The sequence below is a fragment of the Staurois parvus genome, unplaced genomic scaffold (assembly GCF_062004578.1).
Source record: "Staurois parvus isolate SC_StPar_1 unplaced genomic scaffold, SC_StPar_1.0 ptg000818l, whole genome shotgun sequence".
Classification (NCBI taxonomy): Eukaryota; Metazoa; Chordata; class Amphibia; order Anura; family Ranidae; genus Staurois; species Staurois parvus.
Window position 1 is genome coordinate 8044790 of NW_028318614.1, and position 9367 is coordinate 8054156.

Consider the following 9367-nt stretch of genomic DNA (forward strand, 5'->3'; position numbering starts at 1 on the left):
TGATTTTGTCCTGTGTGGAGTTTCTGAACGTAAAGCATAGGAGGAATTGATAATTCCCCAATAATCTTCCAGGACAGCAGCCTAAGAGATGATAGGTCCTTCCTCTACAGGAAACACATTGCAATCAAAAACCACTTCCATCGTAACGTTTGTTCTTTTTCTAAATTGGATGGCCTGCGGTCGCCCCTAGCTGTGAAGATCAGGGAAGCGGGTTGCTGTTTTGCCCTTTTACTGGCTCAGCAGGGTTCCCCTGTAGGTATCAGGTCCTTAGACTGACTGAGCTGTGCTGTAGAGGATAGCTGCATGGCCATAGAGGAGTACAACACCAGCAAGGCTGGCACAGTGTGCTGGGACTGTTGGCTCCCTCCCAGCCAGAGAGCCTTGGATGACAGGTTGTCACCAATCTATGTACATTATCCTCTCACAGCTGCTTCCTACAGAATTTTTATCCTATTAAGAGGAAAAATCATACAGATTGCAGACTAGGATGACTGAAATCAGAGAGGTCATGGGTGTTTTTTTTTCTAAATGAACTCTGACAGAAATGCTTCCTTTTTGTAATTTATGATTTGTGGAAGAGTTAGATCCTCCATCAGGTTTTTATTTCTGTCTGTGGGGAGGTGTTCCTTCACTTCCTGTGGTGGTGACACCCTGTCATGCCCTGACATTCAAGATCTTCCAGTGACAGGAGTAAGAGGAAATCTTGCCAAGGAGGACCTGGACAGTATTACACCCCCATACTACCCTGTATTACCCCCCCCCCCCCCATTCTAACTCTTCCCTACTCTATACAAAACCTAAGGAGACCCTTTCACCACCTTATCACATTGCAGGGGAAAGCATGGACCCATCAAAGACTTTACAGGTTTACTTGTAGTGTTTTTTCCTTTCCACAAACATTTTATTCCATTGAAAGTTTAGTTTGAACTTGCTGAAAAAAAATACTATTGTTGATATTTCTTTAGATTTTCTCACCCTGGGGGCTCAGAGCACTGATCAGATTGGTGCTGGGGCGGATCGGAGGTGAGAGCGCCATCTTGGACATGCCAAGTAAAAAATCATACTAGGGACAATTAAGACTAGAGCCAATTAAAGTGGAATTCCAATCAAAACCTATCTAATACTAAAGTTGTTCCCACCCCCATTCTAAACCTATTCTATCTAAACCTGTAAAGAAAAGATCTGTATACTTGCCTGTTCTGAAGTTGCTCTGGTCCAGTCCCAAGACCAGCTGTCACTGGCGGCTTTTCTGTAGAGGAGGGGCAGCTGACAACACATGCCCAATAGCAAGTCTATGAGTGCCATCATCTCCCAGGCATTTGTAGCTATTGTCAGTTTTCTCTCCTGCACACAGAAGTCACTGCTGAAAACCAGCCTGGAGCAGCTTCAGTATAGATAAGTATAGGGATATTTCCTTTACAGGGTTAGATAATAGGCTTAGAATGGGAGTAGGTTTAGCCTTAGTTAGACTGACTGGAATTCCACTTTAACCTACCAGCATGCCTGTAGAGTGTGGGAGGAAACCAGGATTTAAACCATAGACCCCAATGCTACAAGGCAGACATGCAAACCACAAAGCCTCTGTGCTGCCCATACTACTACTGGAAGAGCCAGTGCCCTAGCATGGTCTCCTCTCCCCTTGGCCATCATAGCTCTCTCCTCTTCTTTTTTTCTCTGTGCTGGCTAAGCTCTTGCACCCCTACTTTAACCTCCCTGGCGGTATGATTATTTCAGATTTTTTGTGCTGAAAGCGGTACCATTTTTTTGCATGGAAATATGTAGTTTTTTATTGTAGGCTGTAATTTTTAGGAATAACTCACTGAAATCTGTCCGAACAAGAGTCTAGTAAACATTCCGGGTATGATAAAACTTGAAACACGAAATCATAAATTATAATTTAATAAATAATCATAAAAAATAATAATATATTTAATTCAATAATATAATCAAACCAAAAACACTGAAATTTGAAATACAGAGGCAAATTCGCACATCGCTGAGCAAAGTCGCAAAATCATTTTCAGTGTCTGATGATGAATTTCCCCACGAATCATTATCACTCAATTCTGCAAGTGGTTCTGATTTACTATCGCTGTTCTCTAGCTGATCTACAACCGCTTTTGACATAAAGGGACGCTTTTTAGACGCCATGGACATTTCTCAGTTTCCAGGCAGAAAGAACAGTCAAAATGCAGGCAGGGCACAGGACAAAGCAGTAGGGACAAAATATATGTGAAATGCATTGAAACAGTAATGTTTTACTATATAATAATCATTTAAAAAAAAAATGACATTTTTTAAAAATGTCAAATTTGCCGCCGGTTCCGGCGCCTGTACGTCCCGACGTCACAGGGACCGGAACACGGAAGCTGGATGCTGGCATTGGCCGGTGGAGATGGCCGGGGACGCTGCAGGGGACACATCGCGGGAGCGAAGGACAAGGTAAGTGCTGCAGGGACTCCCTGAGTAACGCCGCATGGTAAGCCCGAGTGTAGCTCGGGGTTACCGCTCTTGGTACTGAAATTTTACCCCGAGCTACACTCGGGAATACCACCAGGGAGGTTAAGCTCCCTACATAACCATTTACAGTATCTCACAGAAGTGAGTCCACCCCTCACATTTCTGTAAATATTTTATTCTATCTTTTCATGTGACAACACTGAAGAAATGACACTTTGCTACAATGTAAAGTAGTGAGTGTACAGCTTGTAAATTTGCTGTCCCCTCAAAATAACTCATCACACAGCCATTAATGTCTAAACTGCTGGCAACAAAAGTGAGTGGCTCGCGCACTTCAAGAGCGGAAGAACATCATTGGAAGACGATGAGAGATCAGAAAGATCTTCAATGAGCTCAACCCCAAAAAAGTGAAAATCATTCAGCAACTTGTGCATGATGATCATCAGAGAACAATCTACATCATTGCTGCCATTGTCAGTGTGTCATATGGAACAGTCCAAGCCAGGGGCGGACTGACAACTCATGGTGCCCCCGGGCAATAGGGGATCAGGGGCCCCTGTGTCCTTGCCCAAACTCAAAAAAGCCTATGAAAAAGGTACCAGGGGCATCTCATGGGGCCCCCTACTGACCCCAGGCAGTGCCCAAGTTTCCAAATGGTCAGTCCGCCCCTGGTCCAAGCAATCATCACGTGTGATTTGAACAGATGCCGTGTTGCTGCCAAGTTCATCCCCAGGCTGCTAACCCAGAAGCAGAAGGAACACCACACTAAAATCTGCCAAGAACTCTGTCAGTTGATGACCTGTCCTTCATGTCAAGGATCATTACAGCTGATGAAACTTAGGTGTACAAGTTTCACGCAGAACTTCACATTTGCTATTTGCTCAAACATTCTGTCCATGAAGAAATAGACATGGTAATGCACATGGTCAGAATAGCATCAGTTGCACAGCTCCCGATGTACACAGGACAATGTCTTTTAGCACACTGACTTTTGAAAGTTGGTGCTCCCTGTGACTGTGTGTGCAGTCTTGTTCTGCCATCTGTTGGTGTGTTACAAAACAAGTCTTGAAACTTTTTGATACCACCTCATATACGTTGCTGTGGTTCCCCCCCCATGTTCAGGGGTATTCATTTGACTAGCATGTTTTCCTTTTCCATAAGTCCCACTGTTTTCTCCTCTAGCTTTTCCTTCCCTCAGACAGCTCCAGTCATTTAGAACTTATTAACTTGGTTTGAGGCTTTCTCACAAGAATTTACCCAGTTGTGCTCTCTATGTAAGCCTCAGGCTGGAATTGAATGGCAGTTGTATATGAAATGTTTTCGTTTTAAACTTCCTTTTCTAAGATTTATGTAGGCCATAGATAGGTTGAAAACTGGGCGTTTTTTTTTTTAAAAAACGAAAAATCGGTCGTTCAATAGGCCGACGTTACCACCAACGATAAAAAAAATAAGCCGATTTTCGTCCCATCTACGGCCGGCATTTAATTACTTCTGTCCCTGCAGAGAGCTCCGCTATTATATTTGACATTAAAAAGTATTGTGGTTGCAACATTGTATCTATTTGTATCCATTTCGGATACAGATGGTTTTATTTGGATACAAATAGATACAATGTTGCAACCGCAATACTTTTTCATGTCAAATATAATAGCGGACTGGAATTCTTCCTCCTCCTCCTCCTCCTCCTCTTCCTCTTCCTCTTCCTCTTCCTCTTCCTCTTCCTCTTCCTCCTCCTCTTCCTCCTCCTCCTCCTCCTCCTCCTCCTCCTCCTCCTCCTCCTCCTCTTCTTCCTCCTCTTCTTCCTCCTCCTCTTTCTCTTCTTCTTCTTCCAGATTTTTTATCGGTAAAAAGATCGGCTGATTTGCCCATCATTGCCACGAAAATCAGCCGATCAGCAAAATCGGCCGATTTTTTTCCAACTTTGCCGATAAAAAAAAGTGTGCCAAAATCCAGAAAAACGGCCATCTATGGCCTGCATTATGATAAAGACAACCGTTCATATGCAATGGTGCTGTGATAATGAATTTAGAGATGTTGGATGTTTAGATGGCTGGGTGATACTTGCCCAGATTTGAGACTTCTCATCCCTCTTTTTCATGTATGCAGCAGCTGGATAGCAGTATCTGGAATGAAATGCTAGAAATCATGGAGTTCCAGAAGGTCATTTTGAAAGTTTATGTTTTTGAATGCTTGAGCTCTTTGATCAAAGGACTATAAAGGCTGATTTTCTTTAGGCTGTGTAGTCTATAGAAAGAAATGAGATCCCATGCCAAGCTTTGGACAAGATGCTTGGCAAAGAAACCTGAACTTAAAGTGTTACTACACCCTGGACCCTGCATTCACTATATTTGGTCTCCCACAGTAGGCACAATATGGAAATTCAATTATTTCAGTAAATAAACTGCTAACTACCTTTTCTCTTCAGCAGTTAGAAAAGTCGTGTGACTTCTATCAGTGTTCAGCAGAGCACTGGTTAAAGCTTGTAGGAGAAGTTTTCATTCTGCTCTAGGAGGATGCAGAACCCCTGACCTCTGTCTGGACAGTGCTGATTGGCCCCGTGTTGATCACATGCACTCTCCCATGAAAAAAAAAAAACCTCTTTAGCAAGACACACCAAACCGAGCATGTGCAGTGACTCCACATGGAATGTTTTATCAGGAGATAAGAGGGGGACACTGGAAGAAGGGGAGGATCAGAGAAGTAAGTCAGGATCAAACAGTGTTTTTTACACAATAAGGAGGATTAACCCCTTAGGTTCCACAGTGAGTATAACAAGTATGCTTTACTGCATATACTGACTTATTTTATTGTTGTGGGTTTGGTAACACTTTAAAGCAGTGGTCTCCAACTTGTGTCTCGGGGGCCAGATGTGGCCCTTTGCTTGCTTTTATCTGGCCCTTGGAGCACTATTTCATCCACTGACAATGGGGCATAATTCCCCCCAACTGACACCAATAAAGTGGTGCAATTCTTCCCAATGACACAAATTTAAGTGGTGCAATTCCTCTTAATGATGCCAATGATGGGGCACAATATATCCCAATGACACCAAGGGTGGTGCACAGTTCTGCCCAATGACACCAACAATTGGGCCCAATAACACCAATGATGGGGCACAATTCCTCCCAATGACACCAATGATGGGGCACAATTCCTCCCAATGACACCAATGATGAGGCAAGATTCCCCAATGACACAACAATGGGGCACAGTTCATTTCATTAGCACCAAATATGGGGCATTGATTGCTCCCATTGATACTCGGACATTTTCTATTTCTAATGTACACAGACCCTGCCCCCCCCCCCCAAAGTCTGAAGAACAGTAAACTGGACCTTTCTATATAAAGTTTTTATATAAAATTTTAAGGAAATAAACTTCTGGGTATTCCCCTTCTTCTTCTTGTTTGGAATGTGTCCAGAATGAAGAGAATAGCTTTTATTTTCTCAAAGGTAGCCATTGGGAGAATCAATATGTAACATTTTGTAATGAAATATTATGTAACATGTTAACATTTTTATATAATTCTTTCTTTCTAGAGTTCAATGAGAATACAGAAAGCTGAGAGTCATAGCAGTTATAGAGGAATATTTTACATCTTATTACATGGCAGCGGTTGGGATTAAACTTGTCTCAGACACTCTTTATAAATTTCCCCCGTGTGTCCTGGGCTGATCATCTGTCGCTAACTGCAGATAAATGGTGGATGTAAGTGGACAGCTCCAGCTCCTGTCATTGCTTTGTACAGAATTCCCCATATACAGTACATTCCCTGTATGCATACACCTGTGATTCCAGCCGCAGGACTCTGTCCAGTCCTAATCACAGATGTAAATGAGCCCTAAGGCCTGAAACTCACTTTTGCGCATTGACACATTGCATGGGACCCCAAAATGCTAACCTAAAGCACATGTGCATAGTTCCCAACTGTCCCTGAGTTCGAGGGACTGTCCCTGATTTTGAGGGACTGTCCCTGATTTCGAGGTATTGTCCCTGATTTCGAGGGACTGTCCCTGATTTGGAACAAATTCCCTCTGTCCCTCTTTCCTCCTCATTTGTCCCTCATTTTGGTTGGATCTATAGGGTTGTATATAAAATGCTTTAGTTATCTTTCAAAGAGTGTTTCCCAGTGCTAAACCTTTCATCCAGTTTCTAACTTTCTGCATTGGTAACTTTCAAAGGCCAGTATAAAGGAATAGTAGTGGTAAATAAAAAGCACTTGTGGGTTTAACTGATCCTTTTTGTGTATAATTCTCCTTTAAGGGGTGTGTCCTATGCCTACATACTTCTGCTCAGGGGCAGACTGACCATTCAAGCACTTGGGCCCTGCCCAAGGATCCGGGGTCAGTAGGGGGCCCCATGAAATGCCCCTGGTACCTTTTTTTTGAGTTTGGGCAAGGACACAGGGGCCCCATGATCCCTTATTGCCCGTGGGCCCATGAGTTGTCAGTCCACCCCTGCTTCTGCTAATAGGTGTCCCTTGTTCTTATCACAAAAAGTTGGGAGGCATGTGTATGTATAATGCACAGTAATGCACTGCCATGCTTTGTGGTGGGATTGGCTAATAAAAGAATAAAGAATGTCCAATTTGTGGTCCATTCAGGTGTGCTAGCAGTACATTCATGTGAAGGACTGCCTTGGGATTCTGTCACATGGGTGCCAATGTTTACCACCCCCCTGAAAAGTGACTTGATGTGGATCATTTTTCAGAGGATGGCGAGCAGCAATGTGCAGGTGTTCAGAAGTCAATACTGCCATATCTTGATGATGTTTTTCTTTTTTTTTTCTTTTAACTGCCGAATGGTGATTTTGAACTGCAGGTCCATGCTACAACGCTGAACCAAGCCTTTGGTTTGCAGTTGCGGCGCAATCCTATTCACTTCCATGGGAAAATTTGAGAGGTGATACCGCCTGTCAAATGGTATGTCATGTTAAAATTGCTGCACTGCATTGCAAGAATCGTGGCCACTGGAATCTGCGCCTGGTACGTGGCTGGTAAAAATGCAGATCAACTGCCCATTTTTACTGCCCTTTGGATGCCCTATGAAAGGAATCCTCTGGTGGCCATACTCTTTGATTTTTTGTTTAATCCAAGTGATCTGCAGTTATTTCAAAGTGATTGAATCTACAAAAAAATCCAATAGTCATAACTTCCCTTCTGATTATTATTATAATACAGGATTTATATAGTGCCAACAGTGTGCTCAGCGCTTTACAATACAATTTCTGATTAATTCAGACTCCATTTCAATCAAATTCAATAAAAAGTTGATCGGCCAGGGCGGGAAATTATCGATTGTTTTGCATCAGTTAGCAGCACTGGCGTACTTTGTTCTTGAATATGATTGTATTTCGATTGGTCAGATTATGATCAGCGGTGGACTGACCATTTGGAAACTCGGGCACTGCCCTAGGGCCCGGGGTCAGTAGGGGGCCCCAATGAGATGCCCCTGGTACCTTTTTCATAGGCTTTTTTGAGTTTGGGCAAGGACACAGGGGCCCCATGATCCCCTATTGCCCGGGGGCCCCATGAGTTGTCAGTCTGCCCCTGTGTTGCAGGTATTCCTCCCTTCTGTGTGTGTTTATTATCTGCTCCTACCACCACATGCTGTGAATTCTCCCAATGGCCCCTTTGTCTAGTAGTGACATATGAGTCAATGAGAGGAACCAATGCATGTGGCAGGAAGCAGGGGCGGACTGACCATTTAGAAACTCAGGCACTGCCCAAGGACCCGGGTCAGTAGGGGGCCCCATGAGATGCCCCTGGTACCTTTTTCATAGGCTTTTTTGAGTTTGGGCAAGGACACAGGGGCCCCATGATCCCCTATTACTCGGGGGTCCCATGAGTTGTCAGTCCACCCCTGATTATGAGATCACACGCTGAAAACAGAGGTGTGACTGATGATTTCCAAGTGTAAAGTATCATCTCAGCTTAACTATCACTCGAAATCCACTTCCCTGTGTGTGGCATATCAATTACATGGGTTGCTGACTTTAGATTGATTTTTCCAATTTGAAGAGATCGTTCAAAAGAGAAATCGACTGTTTATTACAGTGTTTATAGCCACCATTAAATATAACTAAATAAAATGAAAATTGGCAGCGCTTACCCTAATAGATGTGCATAAAGCATATAAATGTATCAAACTGCAAATGAATATAATAAAATAGAGTGAAATAAATACAATTCATACACGTGTTGCATAAACAAAATAAATATCCGTCCCAATCTTCAGTGTTATCACTTCTCCACCATCGATAAATTCACTGTGTCACTTCTCCACCATCGATAAATTCACTGTGTCACTTCTCCACCATCGATAAATTCACTGTGTCACTTCTCCACCATCGATAAATTCACTGTGTCACTTCTCCACCATCGATAAATTCACTGTGTCACTTCTCCACCATTGATAAATTCACTGTGTCACTTCTCCACCATCCATGTTATTGCCAGTGATTCATATATAAAGTGCAGTCATTCCCACCACTGTTCACAATGACCTGTAAGGCTAGCCATACATTATTTATTTCAGGTACTTATATAGCACCGTCCATTTACACAGCGCTTTCCATATATATTGTACATTCACATCAGTCCCTAACCCTCAAGGAGCATACAATCTAAGGTCCCTAACTTACATTCATACATACACATACTAGGGACAATTTAGACAGGATCCAATTAACCTTCCAGCATGTCTTTGGAGTGTGGGAGGAAACCAGAGTACCCGGAGGAAACCCACACAGGCACAGGGAGAACATGCAAACTCCAGGCTGGAGGTGCCGTGGCTGGGATTTGAACCAACGACGCTAGTACTGCCAGGCGGAAGTGCTAACCATTTAGCCACTGTGCTGCCCTACATTATACAATTTTCTTGAGAGTTTTGGTTTAGATTTACCAAAA